At 39.8% G+C, this 27,765-nt stretch overlaps 1 protein-coding gene across 6 annotated transcripts in view; it reads right to left on the bottom strand.

The window, feature by feature from the left end:
* palld (palladin, cytoskeletal associated protein) overlaps positions 1 to 27,765 on the bottom strand; it is an 87,265-nt gene that overhangs the window by 47,939 nt on the left and 11,561 nt on the right. Inside the window, exon 1 of one of the 6 annotated variants that reach the window (XM_056259844.1) lies at positions 10,484 to 10,585. The exons of the other annotated variants lie outside the window; for them this stretch is intronic. The gene's annotated coding sequence lies outside the window, so the exon portion shown is untranslated. Of the gene's footprint in view, positions 1 to 10,483; positions 10,586 to 27,765 lie in introns of those variants that run through there. 6 annotated transcript variants of the gene reach the window in all.

Genomic DNA, 27,765 nt, shown 5'->3' with positions numbered 1-27,765 from the left:
CACTGATTTCTCTCTCAAATAACACAAACACTGAAAAAAATGGAAACTGTGAACTATTAATCCAACAATAAAATCTGTAACAGTACTAAGTAGCATGGTTATACTGGAGTATTTTTTGTAAGAGTGTGATTTATGTGTGAGAAATTGGCTAAATAAATGTAGATGAACAACTGAGGTCATGTTTACAGTAAATCCACTGTCCGCTTAGTTTGCTGCAATCAATTTTCTCTTACAGTCTGTCTATGTGTGTGTGTGTGTGTGTGTGTGTGTGTGTCTGGTATCACTAATCCCCGCCAATGCTCTCATCTCAGGGTGAGTCAGCTCTAAAGAGACTGAGAACAGATTTCCCTGATTAGAAAGATATTTCCCAACTCATCAACACTGAACCAGATGATTCGCTCTTTCATCAAAACCTAAAGTCACCATGAAATCAAAATGGACAATTCTTTTTTTTTTTATGGAATATTGCATTATGAATGATTTATTTATTTATCCGTGCACATCATTTAAAAAAAAAACATCTACCCTCGTAATCTTTAAAAAAAAAGAAGATCTCTTTTCTACTCTGATGACGTGTTTTTGGCGCGAGGATGGGACAACCGTTCACACATGAGATTACAGCAAACTAGAACGATTCAATGATCCAATCAATTCCTGCCCTGCCCTCGGATATACGTCACAATAGGGAAGAAAAGACTATCGCTATTTCCCATTCATGCCGACTTTAACTACGGTGTTGGCAGTCAAACTGTAAAGGGTTTGTGCGTCTTTAAGGTGAAGTACGGAATGTTAAAAAAAGTATGTAAAGTATGTAATTGCTGTGCTACAAATGGCACCAAAAACAATTAGATTGTTTTCAAACAGGTTTTCAGCTTCCATTAGTTGGCCAAACAGATACCACCGCCCCCAACTCATGTCATTAGTTAAGCTAGTGTTGCCGTGTCAGACGGGATGCTAAAACAGTTTGGATAGTGCCACATCATATGCACTTTTCATGAAAATCAGCCTACAAATGACACATTCTGATAGGAAGGATATATTTATTCTTTTCATTCCTCAGCGCTGCCATATGTCTCCTTTTTAAACGGAAGAACACGTTATTTGCAAACGCATTTTCAAAAACTATTTTGGTCTGGGCCAGTACTGCATTAACAAAAAAAAGGGGTAGGGGGCAGAAGAGATATGCTAAGCAATGTATGATAATATTAAAATAGTTTACAAATATAAAATATATTATTATACTTTTTTTTTCCCTATTAAACATTTCTGATCTGTGCTTTTCAAGTCTTTTAATATTATAAGGGTACTGCTTAAAATGAATGTAAAACACTGAGCAGGTTCTCTAAAATAGCTGAATGTAAATCAGTGTGTCTGACAGGTTTTGCTGCTTATTCATGACATTGGCTGATTCTGTTTAGATTGATGTGTGTGCACAACTGGAATATGACACATCAAACACTCACACACCTAAAGCGGGGACACCGCACTTCATCGTGACGCAAGGGTCTGGGAATCATAAAGTCTATACAGGGAAAGTCCTTTACTCACCACACACACACCAAATGCAATTTCTGTTTCTATAAATCAGTTATTTGAGATAATGAGTCAGTGTGTGTTCTAAGGCCCTGAGGCATGAATATGAAGACTAGTATACTGTACCTGCCTCGAGCACCTGTGAGTGTATGTTACGGGAAGCCCTGACACACACACACACACTGTCTGGGTCACTCACTATACATCACTGTGCAATTCTTTCAAGTTTTCTTTGTACTCCAAGTGTCTCAGACCACTTTTATCCATTCATCTAACCTGTAACACTCGACAGACACACACTCTTTAATGTGTCTAAAGTCGTCTGGAATGAGTCCTGGTTTAGGAGCACAGCTGTTCATTCAGCTCGTCTCCGGATCTTAAAATACTCTGAGACATCATTAAGACTTCTATAAAGAATCCCAAAATTCCGGAGCCTGCTGAGTCGGTTTCATTCCATCCTGGCAGTCGAAGGCTTTATCCATTTTCTGCTTTATTCTCATTACCAAATCAAGTACTGCTCAGATCTGATTCTTTTTGTCTCTGAATTTGAAATCAGATCCCTAAACACGGCTTCTTTCTCCAAGGCTATAAAAATGAAGGATGTCTGTAACATTACAACTAAAATGTCTATTCTGTGTGCTCTTGGGAAAACTGTTGGAGTCACTTTTAAACACCTTTGTGAATCCTGGAAAGATTCCAAGACATTCCAAGGTTTGGCGGCTCTGTTTCACACCCCTCTGCCATTTATGGCTCGGACGACAGCATCCAATCAATCACTCATGCTCTTTGACTTGTCAGTACACACCGAAACAAGACATTATATTATATCCATTGATTCAAATTTTATCAACTATGTTCAGAACTGATGGTTGATGGTTGAGTTAATGCCATCAGATGAAACGCATTCAGGCAATGTTCAGTTCACTATATTCATATTCTGTCTGTCTATCCACCTCTCTGCAGGCTCATGCAAGCCTAATACACTCATTCATCTCAGAGAGAGAGATTTTATGATGCCAGGACAGGTGTGTGTCTGATTCACCACAGCCTCAAACTAGCTGCAGTCTTTGGTTCTGCAAGGGGGATTTTTCCCCTTAAGGATTATTGGTGGTCTAGATTCAATTCCAAAACACTTAATAAAACTAATTAAAGTCTTAGAAAATTGATGGCAGAAGATCATGTCTAAGGCTGGTGATTACATGTTGTCTAGAAAGTATGTCTAACACCTACAAGTTTCAATCAATTTTATAATAATTATAATGAAGGAACGAGCATGGTAAAGATGAATTTGGTCCACTTTAGACATTCTACTAACTTTACTTTGCAACTTGCATGTCAACTAACTCTCATTAGAGTAGTAGACTGTCAGCTTAAAATCTGCTAACACCTTATTTTGATGCTCCCCAACAGACATTCTACTGACTATATGTAACTTTGCAAGTCAACTTATTCTACTAACCTGAACCCTAACAGTCTACTAACAGTCTACTTATACTCTGAGTTAGTTGACATGCAGTTGCAAAGTTACTTATAGTTAGCAGAATGTCTAAAGTGGGCCAACAAAATAAAGGTTTTTAAAATGTTGAACAGAAATTCCACTTTCACAAAAAAAACGTCCACTCTAACGTTTTTAAGCGTTTTTCAAATGTTTCTCATGCACACCGAAATGGCTGGCACAATAGCGGTACAGACATATCTAGTTCAATATGCGTCACATGACTAAACATGCATCATCGTTTTAAAATACCTCAGTTTTCACAGTTCACACTACAACGCGAAAACAACGTTTTTAAATGTATCCACTTGGGAAAGCGTTTTCAAAAAGCTCAATTTTCACAGGACAAAAACGCCGTGTGAGTGTGGACAGAAGGCCAAACGGAGAGAAAAAGATGTGTTTTCAAATTAACACGTGTGGACAAGGCCTAAGATAATCTGCTTGTGTTTTTCCACATCTTCAAGTGGCTCTGGATAAAAGTGGATAAAATGTCAACGTAAATGAGTGCGTCCCATGTGTTACGGGAGTAGGGCTTATGACAGGACACAAGAGTGAACAGAGGCTCGGGTCATCTACGTCCAACAGCTGGAATGTGTCACATAAATCACAGAGACAGGGAGACATGTTGGGTTTATTATGTGGTGAAATCAGTCTACTCTCATTCTAAGACATTCTGCTTGTGAGACATCACTGTCATTGAGGTCAGGAAGCAGAGTGAAATGTGCATTAGCTTGAGTCTGTGTGATCACATTCAGATGGAGGAGCTTCTAATTGCTCGAAAAAAGCAGAATGTCATGTGGTTCAGATCCCATGTGAAGGCAAAAAGTGTTTGTCTGCTTTACCACAACTACGGCAAAATTAAGCCCAGATATGGCATCAAGGGCATCTGTCGTCTTCACCCCTTCCTCTCACAGTCTCAAGTTATTCCCTCATTTGTCTTCATTATTAATCCTGTCCTGTGTTTTCTCAAGTTACCACTCTGTAAGGATATTTCAAGAACTAAGGCTGGCTGTGACACTTTTAATGAACTGTAATGAACTTTTAATAACTTTAAGTCGAAGCAGCATTGGCCTATACACTGAAAAAAAAAAGTTGGGTTCATCCCCATTCGCCCTCTTCCCAGCTGCATGGGATATGAATAATTATTATGGTTGCATTGTTTGACCATTTGCCTATTTTAGATTTTGTTGAAATTAAGTACAATTCAGTGACTCAACATTTTAAGTTCAGTCAAGACATTTATTTAAAATTACAGTCAAATAAAACAATAGTAAATAAATCACCACATTTTTTAAGCTCAACAAAATACTCCTGTTTTACAGCGTACAGAAACAAATCCAGGCTATCTTTCAGACAAAGACTGATTGAATTGCTTTGTGCATGGATGCTAAACCTGCCTCAAAAACATCCAATTCAATTTCTTCTTACACCATCTCCTGGAAGCTCATCCACCCCTGGACAGCAAACCATACTCTTTTCACCCAAATATGTTCTCAAATTAAGGCCTTCATGGCTAGTTCATTGTGTCTGTGTCTACATCCCGACCACAACTCACAGACACTCTGGAGAAGCAGCTCATGAGCCGTCGGCCTCGGTGCCCTACAGGGAATTCTCCCCATCATTATACGTAAAAGAGCAAGGAATGACAAATGTGCCATATTTATTCCACTTTTTTTAATGGAAAACAGTTGATTGTCTTTTAAGGATCTAGTACCATGCTTTTAGGATGCTGTGGTTTAATTATAAGACATTTTTTAAAAATGTCTTTAGACCTTCTTGTTGTTTTTGAAAGCAAAAACATGTTTCATAGGTAATGAGACCCATCAAGCAGTTAGACCAGCTTAGTACTGCAGTGCTGTCATCATATTCTGTTACAAAACAGACTAATCACAATAAACCATTAACTAACTGAGGAACAGTTTCAGAAAAAGCATCCACGGGGTAAAACACAGCTTGTCACGGTAATGGAACTAAACAAACAATGTGTTTGCCATAAACACCTGAATGTGTAACACAAGACATCCTGTTTAGGGATCCTAGTTTTGTTTTCCACTGGAGTTCTGCTGCATGCTTTACACTAATTAGATGTGGGTGGATTGGGTTTAACAGGGCTTACAGGCAGTGCTGGAGCTTGCTATGTTGGTATGTGTGTCCAAGTAAGAAACCCTGTTAGTTTCAAACTCCAGAAGCTGGAAAAAGCCTGCATCAACAAGCTGCAAAGAGGAAATGGCCCCAAACGGTTTGTTTAGTTATTTATGTTATACACTGTTGCAATTAATGTAATTTTTTTCTCATCAAACATTAACATTTATGCAAATGCTGAATTCACAAAGCATTATGGGTGGTGGAAGTATTGGTAATAGAAAATATGCACATTTTGCTAGTCATACCCACTAACCAGACCTAATGAACAATCATTAAGGGTAATTACTGAACCATATAAACCAATTCAGCAGTGTCCATCATAGCCAAACACTATGTGTGTCTGTGTCGTGAGAGAGAAAGAGAGGGAATGGTACAAACTCTCTTTCCGCCTCTTGTGGTTTGGCCATGGTGTGGCCAGTGTAACAGAGCCTCCCTATTTAAACTTTCCATCTACAACAGCAAATAACAACAAGTCAGAGTATGTGCGTGCGGATACTGGCCTCATTCTCACATGAGAAAGACACACACTTCTCTGTCAAATCCACTATCCTGCCAAGTAACAGGTAATTTCATCTCTTGCACTGTCAATGTTGTCCCCATTCTCACACTTTCACTACCATCCAACAACAGTCAGATAAATAGAAATAGAAATTTCAAGCATCTACGGGCATAGAGAAACACTGGAAGGAAATAAGAAAACGCCACTCACTGCTTCCATGGATAATTATAAGCCACCTTCAAAACCATAGCATATTGATCTTCTGGCAAGAGTCAAACAAGTTAAAAACACAAGAGTACAGACCAAGGGAGAGTTTGTTGGTCAGCGTTAAACACTACTGAGGCTTTCAATGAAACCAGTGCTAGTCTTATTCTGAAAAGTAGGAGCTTTTTGACAAGAAACATTTGGTTTGCACTACAAAAATAAATTTATAGCAGCATAGACAGTACAGAAGCAGCAACATAATGGCATTTGTACAGAAATTACAATTAAAGAAAGTTAAAGTTGATGTTTCAAATATGAAATTATAAATCTAAATAAAATATATAATTATTCTGAAAAAAAGTAAGTGTTTCTAACAAGGAACACTGATCCGCACTAAAAAAATACATAGCAGCATACACAGCTGGAGGGATCTACAGAGGCAAAGGCATTTATACAGAAAATTACAAATATTTATATGCACACAATTGCAATGTTATGACGTTTATGACTCTTTCAATATGAAAGTGTGACTATAGAAACATGAAATGATGATAAAAATATGTATACCATCACAGTTTTGGTTTCGTTTTCTATCAGTCTGTTTAACCACTTGTTTGCCTGTGTTCCCTTGTTCTCCTTTTCCCACCATTATCAGTTACCATGGATATTCATTTAATCATCACAGCTGTTCATCATTTAGTTAATAACCATGTGTATTTAAGTTCCTCAGCTTCACTCATTCTGTGTCCGGTATTGTTTGTGCATGGCACAGTGTTTCGAGTTATGGCTTATGTTTATTAAAGACTGTCGTTATTTATACCTTCTTCTTCATCATTTGACTTATTCCGTTACATATACAATATTTAATATATATACACTCACCTAAAGGATTATTAGGAACACCTGTTCAATGTCTCATTAATGCAATTTTCTAATCAACCAATCACATGGCAGTTGCTTCAATGCATTTCGGGGTGTGGTCCTGGTCAAGACAATCTCCTGAACTCCAAACTGAATGTCAGAATGGGAAAGAAAGGTGATTTAAGCAATTTTGAGCGTGGCATGGTTGTTGGTGCCAGACGGGCCGGTCTGAGAATTTACTGGGATTTTCACACACAACCATTTCTAGGGTTTACAAAGAATGGTGTGAAAAGGGAAAAACATCCAGTATGCGGCAGTCCTGTGGTTGAAAATGCCTTGTTGATGCTAGAGGTCAGAGGAGAATGGGCCGACTGATTCAAGCTGATAGAAGAGCAACTTTGACTGAAATAACCACTCGTTACAACGAGTATGCAGCAAAGCATTTGTGAAGCCACAACACGCACAACCTTGAGGCGGATGGGCTACAACAGCAGAAGACCCCACCGGGTACTACTCATCTCCACTACAAATAGGAAAAAGAGGCTACAATTTGCAAGAGCTCACCAAAATTGGACAGTTGAGGACTAGAAAAATGTTGCCTGGTCTGATGAGTCTCGATTTCTGTTGAGACATTCAGATGGTAGAGTCAGAATTTGGCGTAAACAGAATGAGAACATGGATCCATCATGCCTTGTTACCACTGTGCAGGCTGGTGGTGGTGGTGTAATGGTGTGGGGGATGTTTTCTTGGCACACTTTAGGCCCCTTAGTGCCGATTGGGCATCGTTTAAATGCCACGGCCTACCTGAGCATTGTTTCTGACCATGTCCATCCCTTTATGGCCACCATGTACCCATCCTCTGATGGCTACTTCCAGCAGGATAATGCACCATGTCACAAAGCTCGAATCATTTCAAATTTGTTTCTTGAACACGACAATGAGTTCACTGTACTAAAATGGCCCCCACAGTCACCAGATCTCAACCCAATAGAGCATCTTTGGGATGTGGTGGAACGGGAGCTTCGTGCCCTGGATGTGCATCCCACAAATCTCCATCAACTGCAAGATGCTATCCTATCAATATGGGCCAACATTTCTAAAGAATGCTTTCAGCACCTTGTTGAATCAATGCCACATAGAATTAAGGCAGTTCTGAAGGCGAAAGGGGATCAAACACAGTATTAGTATGGTGTTCCTAATAATCCTTTAGGTGAGTGTGTATATAGACTCACCTAAAGGATTATTAGGAACACCATACTAATACTGTGTTTGACCCCCTTTCGCCTTCAGAACTGCCTTAATTCTACGTGGAGGATGGGTACATGGTGGCCATTAGGGGATGGACATGGTCAGAAACAATGCTCAGGTAGGCAGTGGCATTTAAACGATGCCCAATTGGCACTAAGGGGCCTAAAGTGTGCCAAGAAAACATCCCCCGCACCATTACACCACCACCACCAGCCTGCACAGTGGTAACAAGCCATGATGGATCCATGTTCTCATTCTGTTTACGCCAAATACTGACTCTACCATCTGAATGTCTCAACAGAAATCGAGACTCATCAGACCAGGCAACATTTTTCCAGTCTTCAACTGTCCAATTTTGGTGAGCTCTTGCAAATTGTAGCCTCTTTTTATCCTATTTGTAGTGGAGATGAGTGGTACCCGGTGGGGTCTTCTGCTGTTGTAGCCCATCCGCCTCAAGCTTGTCCGTGTTGTGGCTTCACAAATGCTTTGCTGCATACCTCGGTTGTAACGAGTGGTTAATTCAGTCAAAGTTGCTCTTCTATCAGCTTGAATCAGTCGGCCCATTCTCCTCTGACCTCTAGCATCAACAAGGCATTTTCGCCCACACTGCCGCATACTGGATGTTTTTCCCTTTTCACACCATTCTTTGTAAACCCTAGAAATGGTTGTGCTTGAAAATCCCAGTAACTGAGCAGATTGTGAAATACTCAGACGGCCTGTCTGGCACCAACAACCATGCCACGCTCAAAATTGCTGAAATCCCCTTTCTTTCCCATTCTGACATTCAGTTTGGAGTTCAGGAGATTGTCTTGACCAGGACCACACCCCCTAAATGCATTGAAGCAACTGCCATGTGATTGGTTGATTAGATAATTGCATTAATGAGAAATTGAACGTGTGTTCCTAATAATCCTTTAGGTGAGTGTATATATATAAATATAATTATTCCGAAATAAAATAAGTACAAAAACTTGTAACGTTTACAAATACTAAATAGAATATTATCCCTGCTAAAATGCATCACCATTGTTTGTGTTAAAGCAATCTGTCAGGTAAAGCTATAGTTTTGGTGAGTATAAGGTCAATTGTGGGATGTTGGCCGTATGTGTAATTCTATTGATCTCTTTCTGTATAATATGCCCCATATGTACTTCATCTATTGAATGGTGCAGGATAAATCTATTTTTCTTTTCTTCTTTCTGTCTTTCTTTTTTGCTTGCTCTCTTTTCATGCATAAAGACCTGAAATAATCTGATTTGGCTTCCCTTGAACTTGGCATATCAAGAGACCTGAAACTCATTCTGATCTGTTAGTGTATCTGTTGGAGGTGTTTTGAAAGAATATGCTTCATGTCACTGACATCAGGCCAGACAACACCTCAGAAACACAGGAAAAAGTCTGGAGCCAGAATTAAACACTGGGCTTGGGGTCACCGGGAGTTGGGTGCATGTCTGATCCAGTGGAAGACCAACAGTGAAAGTTTAAAAAGGTAAGACAACTATGGCAACTTTTAGAACAACCTTATCATGATAGATTATAGTGTGTGCATGTGTGTGAACCGATTCCCGAAGGTCCTGACAAATGCTAAATTCTCTGAGCGCAATCAGTGGAGTCATTTTGCGCCTGGTTACAATTGACCTCACAGGTCAGATGCTTAAGGCCAGAGGCCAGGAAGGGAACACAGGGAAGAAGTAAGGAATGGAGAGAAGACCACAAGAGATGCCCCAAATAGAAATACTGATAGATGCATCTGCAGCAGCTGAATTAAGAAGTTCTTCTAAACACACAGACACACCATGGCAGCAACCCACCGTCCACATGACATTTACCAGCCTGTGTCTGGAGAAAACTCCACACACTCACACTGTTTTATAAACAGAATGAAAAATTCACAAGGTATTGATCACAGAAGCTGCATCTGAAGTGACATATATACCAGAAAAGGTTGCATTTACAATTAGAATTTTTTTTATGAAATATTTAAATATTAATTTATTATTGTAAATATTATTTTTTTCTAATATTTCAAATATAAAATTATGAGAGACAAAAAATGATGAATAAAACCAATTGTGAATAAAACATGTAATCTGTCATGACAACGATGCGCCTCCATTTACACAGAAGCAAAAATCAAGACCATACTATAAAATTATTTATTGCAATGCTCAGCACATTATGTTTTTTTTTATTAACACATGTAGTTTAGAAATAACTTGACAAATCACCTTTATCTTTTCAGATAAATGTGCCATAGTCATTAAGTAAAACAATCTCAAATAAAAACATCATATGAAGATAATCAAGAGTATCCAGATAAACGGATTTGTAACACTTGTTTACTCAATTATTTTAACTTCAAATATAAATGCTTAGTATTAATTTAATGATATAAAATAAAACCTTTTCTACAAATTGCTAGTGTTTTTAAGATAAGGTAAAAGATAACTAATTTCTGTAAAGCATATTTTCAGAGTTCAAAGTTCAGTTAAACTTACCAGAGCTCTATGCTTATCTTGCTTCTTAAGATATATCCAGATATGATGACTAAACATGCAGATTTTAGTCTGCAAGAAGTGCTCACACACTCCCTTTGAATGCCTACACAAGCCTGAGATTTCAATCACTCACACATGTACACACTCTCTGCCACACTGGGTAGAGCTGTGACTGAAGCACACATACGGCTGAAGAGAGAGAAAAGGGAGGGAGCAGAGGGCTGTATAAGAGAGAGACACGCTGTAACTGTGAATAAAGATTCAATAGCACACTAAACCTTTGGCATACGTCCAGCCCACTCATTATTTCTCTCTTATTCATTCTTTCTTTTGCAAATCGTTTCGATCTCTAACGTTGACTTCACCCTGCATCTCCTCAAATTAACATTCCCATGTCAAAGGAACTTTTTGACTGTTTGACTTTGGTCTGCCATTTGAATTGGTCTTGATTTGAGTTCAAGATTTCCTAGAAATTGAGAAACAACTCAGATTTGAGTACACAGCTTCCAGAGGTGAATGGAGGACATCTCTAACAGGAAAAGTAACATAGTTGGTTTCCCTGACCACATTGACATGCCCCTGATCTATAATAAAGAATTTGTATAGAAAACAGAGTTACATGATTTTTCAATTTATGCTTAAACTTTTATTCCAAACATATTTACATTCTTCACAGCTATACTGTAATATTCCTGTGTGCGCATGAAAACATAAACTAAGACATACATTATTTTCCTGCTATTCTCCTCTGGTAAATACTTGACTTGCTCGCTCTTGTCATTTATTGCATTATATATTACATATATGTATATTACACATAGTATTACAAAATGTAATTAATTAATATAATTCACTCATGAATTCTCATTTATTATCCTTAGCAATAAGGGCGAGATCAATTGTTTATAAAAGTCAGTTAAAACACTGACCTCTTCACTTCAGTAATGTGTTTCTTGACTTTTAACAACTGTCCGTATCTAACACAACCAGAATAACCTTGTAGTGTACATATATAACATAACCTATGAAAAAGGCTATGTACTCTACCATTCAAAAGTTTTAGGTCTGTAAGAGTTTTGTTTTTTTGGAAGAAATTAATACTTTTATTTAGCAAGGATACTCAAAATGGACAGCAAACACAAAAACATTGCACTGTGCGTCAAATAAAATTCTGTACTTTATATTAATCAAAGAATGCTGAAAAAAAATCTGTCACGGTGCATGGATATGAATACATATTCTGTTTTATTATATTAATATTCTATCTTTATTATATTCTACTTTATTATATTATATTTTATTGTTATTTTTAGTGTTTGCATGACCCAAAAATTTGATTCAAGTAGTATTTGAGGCCCATTGTATTCTGGGTATTATTCTAGAACTCTATTGAGCTAACACAATAGCCAAACTGCTTCAGCTCTGCCGTTGCCCATGCCAACATGTCCAGGTCACAGTCCAACGGGCAACTTACCAACATTCCCTCACTGACACATTAACACAATCAAACGGGTTGCAATTTTAAACGGTCGGCAAACAGTGCATAATAATATATGAATATGAAAAAGAAAATTAAATATATATGCAAGAAATAACACAATTCCAGTATCGTAATATCAATCAAATGCTGAACAATTCATTCATAAACCAGATTTTATGATTCTGAACAGAATCTACGAATAATCCATTGCAAATATATTTTTTGCTTTGATGCCGTTTAGTTGGGCCGTATTAAGCATTGCAGTAATCTTCAGGACAAAAATAGAACTCCAAGTCTTGGTTAGAAGAGCCCACTTAGCATTGATCTAAAAACAGAGCTAACGGCACCTGGTCTCAGTCAAACAGATGGCATTCACCTGTTTCATCAATGCATTCTGGGACAGTGAGAGACAAGATACAGAAGCAAACAGGCCGTCTTATCACTGATGATTTTTTTTGGAACTGGCACAGGCATGTTTTATTTGCACAATAACACAATTGTGTTGTATACAGTACAGTTAATCCTTTATTTGGGGTGAGGTTAGACGTGTTGTGGCATATTGAGATTGTAACTTTTCGCAGACCTTCATGGTTAGTTAGACTCTCAGTCTTTCAGTCCATAAACAGGTGGAACACTTGGGTGGGGTATTTATGGAGCATGTTGCATAGAGCTCAGAAAGTACACATACCCTCAGAAACACACACAACAAGAGACAAACACTCATATGTGCATCCAGGCGTTTTTAAACCAGCACACAGTGTGATGCACAGACACATCCACATCTTTTTATATTTAGAAAAAAACGCTAGCATTAAGAAGTGTGATTGCATGACTACTTTCTCCGTTACTAACACTACTGCAAGATTTGCATGTACACACTCTGTGTCCCACACCTCAACAGTGCCTCTCTGTGTTTATTTATCTGACCAATGAGGTGCTCATGTTACACAACCATTCCTTTAGAAACAGGATTTCCTTTATTTATTCATTATTTTTTACATTTGATTATTTTAGGTAAATGCAATTATTTATACCTTTACCTCAGAGTAAAGATATAAAAAGTCAATTGTAAGATTTTTAAAGTAAATAAAGCTCGCTGTCAGATATTTACACTGCAAAGGCAGCACAAAATTGGACGAGTTATTGGACGAGTTGTTTTCTCTGTAATTAATCTCCCATTATTTCCAGTTTAACCCATTCAGGCCAATTTGCGGATTGGCTGCAGGCATTATCATGTTGACAGGTTAATTAACTGGCTTCAGCCTTCCTTCATTTACAAAAAAGAAAGGTTCTATAGGTGACTCTACTGAAACGTTTGAAAATTATGTTGAAACCTACTTTTACTAAGACCAACCAATAATGTAAAGATGCCTTATGAATACATACAAATAATTTATTTTTCGGAACAACTAATGACAGCACCTAAAAATTATAATAATAATAATAATGCAAATTATTATGTTCTTTTATTTTCATCTGCACTGACTGCACCGCCTGACACTCATCCTTCTGTTCAAAAGGTCACCTCAGAATCATCTCAAAATGCTTTTCCAATTACCATGACAACCTTTACATTTCTCCAAAGAAAAGAAAACACAAAGTAAAACAAACTCTAGTCCTCTCCGGATGCACTAAGATGCTGAATAGTACAAGTTAAGCAAACAACACTCTAACAATTGTACTCTAAATAAACAAACCATTAATCTGACAAACAAATCTAAACATAAGGATTAATGATGACTATCATCTATTCAGTGAAGTTAATGATGGTGAAATACATACACAACATTGAGAAAGATTGTGTTCAAAGACCAGCACTGAAGCTCAGATGAAATTGACTAAAGGTTTCTCTGGATTTTGAGCTGGTAAAAAGGTTCTTTTGTGTTTCTGTTTGAGTTTACACAGCAGAGCAGATATACATAGTGTATTTTACAGTTCCCTCCCAATTCTTTTGTCTCTGGTGTGTCGTCAACCTGTATTTATGTGTTGCACACGTAAGTTGGACCAAAAAGTCATCTTTCATACAGTATTGTGTGTGTTTGGGGTTGAAATATGGGCTTCAGTTGTTGGTAAATCAAAAGCTGAAGAAAACAATAAAACTAGATCAACTGCAGAAACAGTCAAAAACTCTCACTGACATCTGCCTCAAACACACATTAATTTCATTTGGCTTTTGAAATTGCTAAGGTTTCCAACACACACAAATCAATGTATGCCCAAAGGCACGAATGAGCTACAAAGTTGACATGCTCCTCATTTTACAGTACACAGTCAATGTACAAATCATACAGATCCCAATCTGATGGAGGTATTCTAACTGCTGATAAACAGACCCATTCAAGGACAGATACACACACCCACAGAACTGATGTCATCTCTCATGCAGGAAGCCTTTTCTGGCTTTGTTTTGCATCCTTTTGCTCCTGGACATCTGTTGAATTGTATCTGTTAAACGGTTCAGAGATTTCCAGAACATTCTCTAACAATAGCCTAATGTGTGTCTTTACATTGTGTTCACAAATATGCAACATTTGAGTCGTTAAGGTCACAGTGCAAGATATGAAGTCATACTGCAATATATAAAGTGAGATATAAAATCACACTGCTATATATATATATATATATATATATATATACATACATACATACCCTAGTGAAAAAAATCTACCAAAATGTTTTTTTTTTTTTCATTCTAAGTATACTACAAATCCAAAGCATATTTACCGACATATCACTTGAGACTTACTGGTATAAATATTATAATTAAACTTTATTTGGAGTACGTCTTTATTGTACAATGCACATTTCTGAATATATTAAGCCTAAAATGTGATTTAATATCACTATTAGTAAGGTTAGTATGATCACTGTAAAGTCGCACTGCGATATATAAAGTCACACTGCGAGAAATAAAGTCACACTGTAAGATATAAAGTCAAGTCGCAATGCGATATATGAAGTCCCTCTGCGGTATATAAAGTCACAATTCGAGATATAAGGTCACACTGAGAGATAAAGTCTCAATTATTAGAAACAATTGGCTCCTTAAAATGTCAAAAGTAAAAGTATGCCCAGTCATAATCTATCTCGTCTCTATCATTTCTATCTTCTGTCATCATTCTCATCATCACACTCATCTTAATGTCGTTTTAAACTTTTATGATTTTCTGTCTTGCAGAACACAAAAGAAGATTTTCTGAAGAATGTTTCAACTGTTTAAATAAATATATATTCTCTAGTATATATATATATAGAATATTCTTTTGTGGTTCACATTTCCTAATTTTTGTGTGAACTATCCCTTTACATTAAAACAGGGTTCTGCCCCTCAGACAAATTGGGTTTAAAGCTTAGTTCAAGGTTTGTGTTGGACGTGTCTCGTAACTGTTAAAACCATCAGTGATATTCACCAGCATACGCAGCACTCCACATCTAAATCAACTTTATATTTAATGGCTTTGCTTCAAAAGACGCACTAAGGTTTATATTAGATCACATATCATACTTTAAAAACAGCTCAGTTTCATGAATGAGCAAAAGTACAATCATCTACAGTTACACTATTAAACATGACACCATTCAATGTGAAACGGAAAAATATTCACATTGATAAATGCCAAAATACATGAATCTTCATGTACACACTCGATGACTTCAGCCGTCATAATCGGACCACTGCCAATACAGACTCCTTCTGCCCTTTCACGTGCAACCGTGGCCTACATTCGACTCCAGTAAGTTCCTGCACAGTGAGCGAAACCATTATATAAGTGAATGATTCAGTTGACCCCGACCTCTGCCTCCCTCAATGCAGACGTTTATAGAGTCGGTAATATCACAGGGGTCAGTTTAACAGGCGAAACTAAATGCTCAGAGACACAACTCCCTAAGATTGTGACATCATCACCAGAACTCCGGCGCCTCATGGTCGAACCCCGCAGAACCCGAAGAGATGGACAGAGATGAGAAAGAGGACTAAAAGAGGAACAAGACAAAAGGGAGGAATTATGAGCAGCGTGGAAAGAATTTTCTTGAAGGGACAGTTAAAACAAGAAAGAGACAGATGGGGATGTGATAAGAGTGTGTGATAAAGAGGAAACATGAGGAAAGAAAGACAAATGAATGATGTGATATGATACAGGGATTTATATAAAGAGATTAAAGAGAGAATGAGAGTGAGAGAAATTACCAGATGTGTTAGACGGATGAAGAGGTCTGTGTCTTTTGACAGTTTAATAGAGAGATTGTAATCCTGTCACAATCTCCAGGGTCACATATTATGTTAAAATATTTCTGCATGAGCTGGAAACTTAAAATACACATTCCTTAACACAAACGTTTTCCACGGACCCCCAAATATGATGATTCCCTTGAACGACCCTCTAATATAAAAAGGCAGCTCTATATTTTAATCACAAATAAATAAATATCAATATTTATGAGTCAGAATTTAATATAAAAACAGTTAATACTAAATTATTCAACTACCATTGCAAATCAGGTTTCTTGGCAAAATGTACAGACTTTCAGCTGCAATGAACAAATCAAACAAAAGTAATTGAAATAGCTCATCAACACAACAAATATTTCAAGTGGTTTCCCCAAATTCAACTGAAAATGTTACTTTTAATGACTTCTGCAGTCTCAAAATGATTCAACCCCTTCATGGCAAGCATCTTTAGTACTTAGTAGAACACCCTTTTGTTGTTATGACCTGCTGCAAACAAGATGTATAACCAGACACCAGCTTCTGGCAGCGTTTCTGAGGAATCTTAGCCCATTCCTCATGAGCAATGGCCTCCAGTTCAGTGACATACTTGGGTTTGCGTTCTGCAACCGCTTTCTTCAAATTTCTTCAGATTTTCTATGGGGTTCGGGTGTAGGTGATGGCCACTGTAGAATCTTCCAGGACTTCTTCTGCAACCAAACCTTGGTGGAATTTGAGGTATGCTTGAGATCATTGTCCTGTAGGAAGGTCAAAGAACTCCCAAGCTTCAGCTTCCTCAATGACGGCATGATGTTTTCTCCTAGAATTTCCTGATACTACAATGAATCCATCTTGTCTTCCACACGCTGCAGGTTTCCAGTGCCAGAGGATGCAAAGCAACCCCAGAGCATCACCATGCTTAACTGTAGACAGAGTGTCCTTTTCAGCATTTGCTTCATTCTTCTTCCTCCAGACATACCGCTGATCCATAGGGCCGAAAAGTTTGTTTTGTTTCATCGTTCCACAGAACAGAATCCCAAAACCTCTGTGGCTTATTTATATTATTTTGAGCAAATTGGAGCCGACATTTCTTGTGCTTTTGGGTCAGTAGTGGTGTACATCTTGGAGTTCTGGCATGCGTTTAGTACGCGTCTTACTGTGCAAGCTCAAACCTCAGTGCCTGTTGCCACCAAGTCTTGCTGCAGGTCTTTTGCAGTCACACAAGGGTTTTTCTGAACCTGCCTTCTCAGAAATCTGGTTGCAGCCGTTGATAGCTTTCTTTTTCTGCCCTGTAGTGTAACCCCTGTTCCTTTAACTTTAAACTTACAAACTATGCCTCCAACGGTGTCTCTAGGAACATTTAGTGCCTTCGTATCCCTTTCCTTGTTTGTGAAGGGTGATATCTTCTCTTAACTTTTTGGACCATTCTTTTGACTTAGCCATATTTCTAACATGCAGTCAAACGTGACACTCAACAAACCTAAGTTCAGATATTTCATGTGTTCAAGCTCAAGCACACCTGGTGCAACTAATTAAGCCATTGATTAGGTGTATCAGGTGTGCTTGAGACAACATCTGTTTTCCAGATTTGTGCTGTTGTGAGGGATTCTATTCAGGGGGTTGAATAATTTTGAGAATGCAGAAGTCATTAAAAGTTGAATTTTCAGTTCAATTTGGGGAAACCACTTGAAACATTGGCTGTGTTGAGCTATTTTAATTATTTTTGTTTGTTTTGTTCATTGCAAACAGCTGAAAGTCTGTACAGTTTGCCAATAAACCTGAATTTGCAATGGGGGTTGAATAATTTAGATTACAACTGTATAAATATGTATATTGCAGAAATATTATGAAGACAAAATGTAGTCAGACTATAACTATATGTATATTATGAAATAACATAAGGATATAATATAAATATGTACACTGCCATTAAAAAGTTTCGGATCGATACGATTTTTTTTTTTTTTTTTATAAGTCTCTTACACCAATGCTGCATTTATTTGATAAAACAACAGTAATATTGTTAAATATAATTACAATTTAAAATATCTGTTTTCTATTTTAATATATTTTAAAATGTAATTTATTTCTATGATCAAAGCTAAATTTTCAGCATCATTACTCCAGTTTTCAGTGTCACATGATCCTTCAGAAATCATTCTAATATACTGATTTGCTGCTCAAGAAACATTTATGATTATTACCAATGTTGAAAATGTATTTGACAGAATATTTTGTAACATTCTTTTGTAATACCAGGTGTAAGCAGGGTCACTCATTCACAGACATGCACACACCCACGTACACTTGCGTGCACCATACACAAACACATACAATAAACCAGTCATAAACACAAACACCTGCTTTTCACACCAACGAATCAGAATGAAATAATCACAATACAATTACACCACAAACAAATGCTAACATTCAGTCTTCAGATATGAAAGATACTGTATAAGCTACATAATTGATAGCAGGTTAAGGTTCAAAGGCTGTCAGTCTCTTGGCCCAAACACAAGAATTCAGGAACATTCAAAGCTAACAGCCATATCAAACCCTGCATCACGGTACACCTCATGAAGCCACCTAACATGCTGCTACTTAAGTGTGTGTGAACGTCTTTATTCCATACATGGCCTGACATCAGCCAAGATAACGCAGAATATTTTCGGACGTCAGTATGCATACGTGTGCACTAGCAAACAGACGTTAGCATGCCAAAGTGACAGAGTCCTTGTTAACACCACCCTGTTCTTGACGTGTGTCCGTGTGAGTGTGTCTAAGAACCAAGCAAGTGTGTTAAGTTAGTTGACGTGTGTGCCGTTTCACGCAGCTCTGTGAGTATGGAACCTTTGGTAGATTTTTGGTCTTGTTATTGTGACCTTTGACCTCTCCCCACGTCTTTGGCTCATTCACACCAGCAGTATTGCGTTCCTCTCTGCAGCTGCATTTGGATATTTCTCTCTAACTGTCCCTGTTTTATCGTGACTGCCCTCATGACATCATCAGAGTCATCATTATCATCCTCCTCTCACTGTTGTAGTGCAGCATTGTGGCTTCAGGACCACAGTTTTTACTCTTATCAGTTCTGCAAACAGGCTGCTGACTTTGTTTATCAGCTTACAGGGCTTTAATTACTCTTCATATCAACAGGAAACTGTTCTCACAGCACAAAGGAAAAGAAAGGGAGAGTAAAATGTACACTTGATGATTAGTTAATAACCATTTACTGCAATAAATGGTATCATTAAAATAATATTGTGAGAATGAAACTGTCATATACACAAGTTTTTAAATATTTATATTATGATTTAATTAATAGCTGTTCATTAAACTCACGAACACCCTGCAGTTCCATCACGAAACGCTGACATAATGTAATATCTAATGCACTTCATGTTGTTGATAACAAAGGAATATATTTTCTTTCTTTTTGTATTCATATCAATATGGTACAAGATTGTCCTATTTAAATTAATGTGATAAACGAGTTAGGTCTCAAAGTATTCTGATTATATTTCCTTAAATGTGTAATGTAATGTTAGCTACAATATTTGTCATGTCATTTGAAATCACTAACGTACAACAATTTGTACGAGGAAAATCAATATATTTATTAAATAAATTTCAAATATTTATTTAGAATATTTATTTCAATAGTTGTCCTTGACCATTAATCATATATGTTATCTTATTTAGAATTAAGTCAACATTGTGATAACTGCAGTGCATGTAACTATAGCTAATGTGTATGTGTTTGCTGTCGTTTCAAATGAGCTCTTGCAGTGAGTGTTTTTGTTTGCATTTCTCTGTAATCAAGTGTTTCTTTTTATTGTTTCTCAGTCCCAGGTGGCTGCTGTACACTGCACTGTCATCTTGGCATAAACAAAACACAACAGTACTTCATGGGAACACCGTTGTTAAGGGTTACGTCATACAGTAATGTTAATCTCTCAATGTCTAAGTGCCCTTTGCTGAACACAGATACTGTTCTGAACCTCAGTCTATACGTTGCGTGCAGAATGTGGTAAAAACGGCAGGGTAAAGATCATCATACACAAAAGACAGCTTAAGTGTATGGTTGGGATTGCATCAGCTAAAAAACTTGCAGTATTAAGACACAAAGCATATAAAACTGTATGATCAAGTGAGCGAATACTGTCGGCTGGCAACAAAGCAGGTTGATGTACAAAGAAACCAGCAGAAATAATATAAAACAAGAAATTATATAATACAGAGGACCTCTCCAGATCCTCAAGACTTTTCCTTTTTAAAAATGGTATAAAAGTTACATAAACAAAAGACGCAAATATTACATTACAAGAATTTGGCACATGTATTTTAAGCTAGATTTTTCCTTTTTTGTCACTGACCCTAAAATCAACCATTATTTGTAAAGATCTAGAGATGTGGAAAAGTACACTAAGTACAGCTAAAACAGTAAAAGCACATCACATGATTCAAACACATCAGAGGGTTGTGATGACAAAGTCAATGTTAAGTCATAATGAGCTGGGATTTAAGCCAAAATTGAAGTCAGCATTTCCATTATGGAGATGTGTTGAGACTCCTCGCTCAAATCCCAGGGATCATGATAGCGATTAACATACACAACAAAGATACAGGGTCAGAGGTCAGTACCAAAGCGGTTTGAGAGAAGACATCTCATCATTGACTCATTTCAGATCCGTATGTTTCAAATGCATCACACAAACACATACTTGAGTCATCCACTGCAGTTTTAGACTCATGTTTATGAGATGACATCGTAATTACAAGCTACCACTTACCAAAGAGAAGGTATAAAACCTGGCAGAGAACTTTTCCCACAGATCAAACAGTGACATTCTGTTATGAGGATAGCAGATGAACCCAAGTGCAGACGGTATGCAATCACACAACGTTTATTAATAACAGAAAACAGGGGAAATCAAAACCCACGAGGGGGCAAAACACAGGAAAGACAAACGAGGGATGACTAAACTAGACTACACTTGTCAAAGACTAGACTTTAAACAGACAGCAGATAGAAGATCAAAAAACTATACAAGACTATTTACTAAGACAGCGTACTCACAAGTAGTATCTCACAATGAACGACAATGAACCAGCACAGGACACCACAGGAGGGGGAGGGGGGGGTGGAGGAACAAGTTCATGGGAGGTAGTCCAGGGTGAAAAGGTGGACTAGGGGTCTTGGGTTTATGGGATGAGGGCTGGGGACGAGGAATCTGGGCAGGCTTGGGCGGGGACACACGAGGAGAGGTCTTGGTGGAAACAGTCCGGGGCTGAGAAGCGACGGGGGTGACTGGGGGAACAGCAGAAAACATGACAGGCAGTGTAGGAGGTGGCCGTGGGGAGGAGAGAGGCGATGCTGCAGCAGGCTGCGAAGCTGGAATGGGGACAAAGAGTTCCGCAGTCGAACCAGAGCTCCTCACATCCGACTCGGAAGTAGCGCTTCGACAATCTGACACGGGAATAGAGTCCACAGCAACCAACTCAGGGATAGCATTCTGTGCAGCTGGCGTTGGAGCAGCGCTCTCTGCTGCAGACTCGGGAACAGCGCTCTCTGCTGCAGACTCGGGAACAGCGCTCTCTGCTGCAGACACGGGAACAGCGCTCTCTGCTGCAGACACGGGAAGAGCGCTCTCTGCTGCAGACACGGGAAGAGCGCTCTCTGCTGCAGACACGGGAACAGCGCTCTCTGCTGCAGACACGGGAAGAGCGCTCTCTGCTGCAGACACGGGAACAGCGCTCTCTGCTGCAGACACGGGAAGAGCGCTCTCTGCTGCAGACTCGGGAACAGCGCTCTCTGCTGCAGACTCGGGAACAGCGCTCTCTGCTGCAGACACGGGAACAGCGCTCTCTGCTGCAGACTCGGGAAGAGCGCTCTCTGCTGCAGACTCGGGAAGAGCGCTCTCTGCTGCAGACTCGGGAAGAGCGCTCTCTGCTGCAGACTCGGGAAGAGCGCTCTCTGCTGCAGACACGGGAAGAGCGCTCTCTGCTGCAGACACGGGAAGAGCGCTCTCTGCTGCAGACACGGGAAGAGCGCTCTCTGCTGCAGAAACGGGAAGAGCGCTCTCTGCTGCAGACACGGGAAGAGCGCTCTCTGCTGCAGACACGGGAAGAGCGCTCTCTGCTGCAGACACGGGAAGAGCGCTCTCTGCTGCAGACACGGGAAGAGCGCTCTCTGCTGCAGACACGGGAAGAGCGCTCTCTGCTGCAGACACGGGAAGAGCGCTCTCTGCTGCAGACACGGGAAGAGCGCTCTCTGCTGCAGACACGGGAAGAGCGCTCTCTGCTGCAGACACGGGAAGAGCGCTCTCTGCTGCAGACACGGGAAGAGCGCTCTCTGCTGCAGACACGGGAAGAGCGCTCTCTGCTGCAGACACGGGAAGAGCGCTCTCTGCTGCAGACACGGGAAGAGCGCTCTCTGCTGCAGACACGGGAAGAGCGCTCTCTGCTGCAGACACGGGAAGAGCGCTCTCTGCTGCAGACACGGGAAGAGCGCTCTCTGCTGCAGACTCGGGAAGAGCGCTCTCTGCTGCAGACTCGGGAAGAGCGCTCTCTGCTGCAGACACGGGAACAGCGCTCTCTGCTGCAGACACGGGAACAGCGCTCTCTGCTGCAGACACGGGAACAGCGCTCTCTGCTGCAGACACGGGAACAGCGCTCTCTGCTGCAGACACGGGAACAGCGCTCTCTGCTGCAGACTCGGGAACAGCGCTCTCTGCTGCAGACACGGGAACAGCGCTCTCTGCTGCAGACACGGGAACAGCGCTCTCTGCTGCAGACTCGGGAACAGCGCTCTCTGCTGCAGACACGGGAACAGCGCTCTCTGCTGCAGACAGCGCTCTCTGCTGCAGACTCGGGAACAGCGCTCTCTGCTGCAGACACGGGAACAGCGCTCTCTGCTGCAGACACGGGAACAGCGCTCACTGCTGCAGACTCGGGAACAGCGCTCTCTGCTGCAGACTCGGGAACAGCGCTCTCTGATGCAGACTCGGGAACAGCGCTCTCTGATGCAGACTCGGGAACAGCGCTCTCTGATGCAGACTCGGGAACAGCGCTCTCTGATGCAGACACGGGAAAAGCGCTCTCTGCTGCAGACACGGGAACAGCGCTCTCTGCTGCAGACAAGGGAACAGCGCTCTCTGCTGCAGACTCGGGAACAGCGCTCTCTGCTACAGACACGGGAACAGCGCTCTCTGCTGCAGACACGGGAACAGCGCTCTCTGCTGCAGACACGGGAACAGCGCTCTCTGATGCAGACTCGGGAACAGCGCTCTCTGCTGCAGACTCGGGAACAGCGCTCTCTGCTGCAGACACGGGAACAGCGCTCTCTGCTGCAGACACGGGAACAGCGCTCTCTGCTGCAGACACGGGAACAGCGCTCTCTGCTGCAGACACGGGAACAGCGCTCTCTGCTGCAGACACGGGAACAGCGCTCTCTGCTGCAGACTCGGGAACAGCGCTCTCTGCTGCAGACTCGGGAACAGCGCTCTCTGCTGCAGACTCGGGAACAGCGCTCTCTGCTGCAGACACGGGAACAGCGCTCTCTGCTGCAGACACGGGAACAGCGCTCTCTGCTGCAGACACGGGAACAGCGCTCTCTGCTGCAGACTCGGGAACAGCGCTCTCTGCTGCAGACTCGGGAACAGCGCTCTCTGCTGCAGACTCGGGAACAGCGCTCTCTGCTGCAGACACGGGAACAGCGCTCTCTGCTGGTAGACAGGCAGAAGGTGGAGACCTCGAGGAAGAATCCTGCGGCTCCTCCCGGGAGAAACGATCCCAAAGTTGGGCATATTCTCTCAGGATCCGCTCACCCTGGGACAGGGCTGGAAGGTTGACCCTCTTCCTGTCGGTGGGAGCCGACAACCAGCATTGTTCACGGAACTCCGACTGTCGCTGGAGCTGGGAGGACATACTGTCTGCTGGGTTCTTTCCTGGCTGGTTCATTCTGTTATGAGGATAGCAGATGAACCCAAGTGCAGACGGTATGCAATCACACAACATTTATTAATAACAGAAAACAGGGGAAAGCAAAACCCACGAGGGCACAAAACACAGGCAAGACAAACGAGGGATGACTAAACTAGACTACACTTGTCAGAATAGACTTTAAACAGACAGCAGATCAAAAAACTATACAAGACTATTTATTAAGACAGCGTACTCACAGGTAGTATCTCACAATGAACCAGCACAGGACAGCAAACACAAGAGGATTAAATAGGGAGACACAGACATTGACAGCAGGTGACACAGATGAAGCAATAATGACCGAGGATAACAAGGGGGCGGGGCAAGAGAACGAGACACCACAAGCACAAAACACAAGGCCATGTGCCTGCAGTGCACACATAACATGGGTCTGTCATGATCCTGCCCCATGAGTAGAGAAAGACAAGAGGGCAGAATCATGACACATTCTAAATGTGGAGTAGTTTGGATAAGATTTTTAAAATAAAGGAGTCACTTATGCTCACCAAGGCTGCATTTCTTTGATCAAAAATACAATAAAACAGAACCTTAAAAAAAAACTTAAAGTAACTATTACCTTCTATTTTTAATATAATTTAAAATGGAATTTATTCCTGTGATAGCAAAGCTGAATTTTCAACATCATTACTATCGACATGATCCTTCAGAAATCATTCTAATATGCTGATTTGCTGCTCAAGAAATATTTATTTGTATTATCAATGTTAAAAACAGTGCTGCTTAATATTGTTGAGGAAACAAATATCTTTTTTTCAGGATTCTTTGATAAACTGGACTGTTAACGCCAAAGCAAAGTCTGCATGTTTGATCAGTGTAGCACAGTCAGTGACACACTTGTGGTTCTTCTAGCTGCCAACCAAAATGTTTCCGAGCAAGAATTCCTCACTTCTTTCCCAAGCAAGATTCTTCCCTACATATCCATGCTTCTCCCTCACTCTCCTCCCTTCACTCTTTTTCTGCCCTTTAGTCAGAAAATGCTCTATTTGCATGACAAGTCCTCTTGTGGTTCATTCCAAGAATGTTGGCACGGACAAAAAAAAAACCCATCCTTATTCACCCTTATTCGCTGGGCTCGTTCCTTCCCTCTCTCCCTCTATAGCTTCTGCTTCCTCTAGCTCTATGTTACAGAACATGCATTAATGATTCTTCACCTATGTTCTGATGTTCTTCCTTTTGAGGAAATTTCCAACTGCGCCTGGACATTTTGTACAAACAAACACACCAATAATGCATCGCTACGCTGTTCCGTCCCATTAGCATTTGAAGAAACATTGTAAACAACGAGAATACCAGGTGTTCAGGGATTTACAACACAGTTTAAAAGCTCTTCAAACACAGTACACACCATTCAAAAGTTTAGGGTCAGAACTTGTTTTTGTTTTTCCAAAGAAATTGGCACTTTAAGTCAGCAAGGATGCATTATTACACTGATTAAAATGAATAGTAAGGAAATGTATAATGTTACTAAATATTTCTATAAATTCTGATCTTTTGAACATTCCATTCATCCAAAAAATTCTGAAAAAAATGTTTCAACAAAAAACATTAAGCAAAACTATTTTCAACATTGATAATAATAATAAATGTTTCTTGAGCACTAAATCAGCATGATTACTGAAGGATCATGTGACACTGAAGACTGGAGTAATGATGCTGAAAACTCAGCTGTCATTTAAAATATATTAAACAGAAAACAGTTCTTTTAAATGGTAATACATGTTTTCACAATATTACTTTTTTTACTTTATTTTAACACATAAATGCAGCCTTGGTGAACATAAGAGACTTCTTTCAAAAATCTTACCGACCCCAAACCGGTAACAAGATGAATTGTTATTTCTGTTTAAACGTTTTTAGCTTCATTTCATATTCATTCACGATCTTTCTCTCTTCCTCTTGAGAGTGGGGTGAAGGGGGGATGCTGGCACGCAAAGCTGTGCTTATTATTCAGAGCGACTGCAAGGGGCATTTTTAGAAGTACGAGGGAGGATCTCCTGCTAAGATCTGGCAACCTCATCAAAGAACATGCCCAAGGGAAACAAGTGATAAAATGTGAAAGAGCCATTAACCAGAGAAGTAATGAATACACACACATGCTCACACTCATTGCGAAGCTGCTCCCATGGGTGAACATAACTTCCACATCACTTTGTTTCCAATTAGTTTTATTATAATGAGAACCTTGTCCTCCCGCTGTGTGTGTGTGTGTGTGTGTGTGTGTGTGTGTGTGTGTGTGTGTGTGTGTGTGTGTGTGTGTGTGTGTGTGTGTGTGTGTGTGTGTGTGTGTGTGTGTGTGTGTGTGTGTGTGTGTGTGTGTGTGTGTGTGTGTGTGTGTGTGTGTGTGTGTGTGTGTGTGACTCATGGTGTTTGTTATATACTGTATTTGTTTACCCTTTTCACAACAAATTCTTGCAAAATGTTCCTTAAAAATATCAACATGTGTACCAATTGTGGAGCATCAGCATGCACACATGCTGTGTGCAAGTGATATTTGTTTGCCAACAAAATCATGCAGTCATGTTGACAATTATGCATGTCTTTTTGGCTAATACCATTTATGATCCATTACAAAAGATGACGTTAAACAACAGTTTAGATAACAGGAATGACACATGAAGCCAAGCCATGCATGCACACAACGACAATAACCCAGACTCAAAAAGAAACATTATTAACTACACAGAAATTCAGTACAAGCGTGTAATTAGTTTTATGTTAAACTGAATGCAATCTATTTAGAATTGTAAATTTAAATAGTATTTATTTTAATAATTTATATGGATAAATTTACCTAAGCTCAATTGTACATTTGTGTGGTTATAGTTTGGGCAATTTGATGGAGACTGATGATGTAGGCCTATATGTTTCCCCTTTAAATGCATTTTAGGAAGTCTCTGATTATAAAAGTCATGATGTTTTTGCATTTGGGGGCTGAATTTAAGAGAACTGTTCCAACATTGCATCTCTGGACTTTTCAAAATTGTACCTGTCAAAATTAAGTATAGAATATGTATTTTTCCATTCAAAGCTTCCCAGCAAGCTAGGAGGCTGAAATTTGGGTATGTTCATCTCAGAACTGTCCACTGTAACTCTAAAGATCCTAAAATATCCCTACACCTTACTGACACCCTTTAAATGACCTTAAAATGCATATTGAGAGGCCTACAGTGCAGTTGAATTGAGATATTTCCAGTAAACTAGAAAGTTGAAATGTGACTATTATGTTAACCTCAAAATAGACAAGATACATTGAATATTACTATTATATACTTTTCTATAATTTACTGAATAGGCTGTGTTTGTGTCAATTTCTTTTTTCCACCACTAACACACGATTGCATTTCTGGAACATCTAGAAAAACTGTCTCATATTTATACAGGCTTATATTGTCCACCCAAGAAGAGGAATCTTCCCAGGCGGACACTGTGATCAACTACACTAATAAATAAATGAGTAAATGAAGAATGAAATGAAAATTAAGAATATAATATAATTGATACCAAAGTGAGTGTGTTACATCTCCACTGACTGTACTGCCGTAAAAGCAATACTGATGAACAGATGTGAAATTCTGAGGAGGACACGCA

This window comes from Rhinichthys klamathensis, unplaced genomic scaffold (assembly GCF_029890125.1).
Source record: "Rhinichthys klamathensis goyatoka isolate OS25496 unplaced genomic scaffold, OSU_Roscu_1.1 h1tg000170l_1, whole genome shotgun sequence".
In the NCBI taxonomy this organism is placed as follows: Eukaryota; Metazoa; Chordata; class Actinopteri; order Cypriniformes; family Leuciscidae; genus Rhinichthys; species Rhinichthys klamathensis.
Note: the sequence above shows the minus strand (reverse complement) of the source record. Positions and strands in the feature narration are given on the sequence as shown.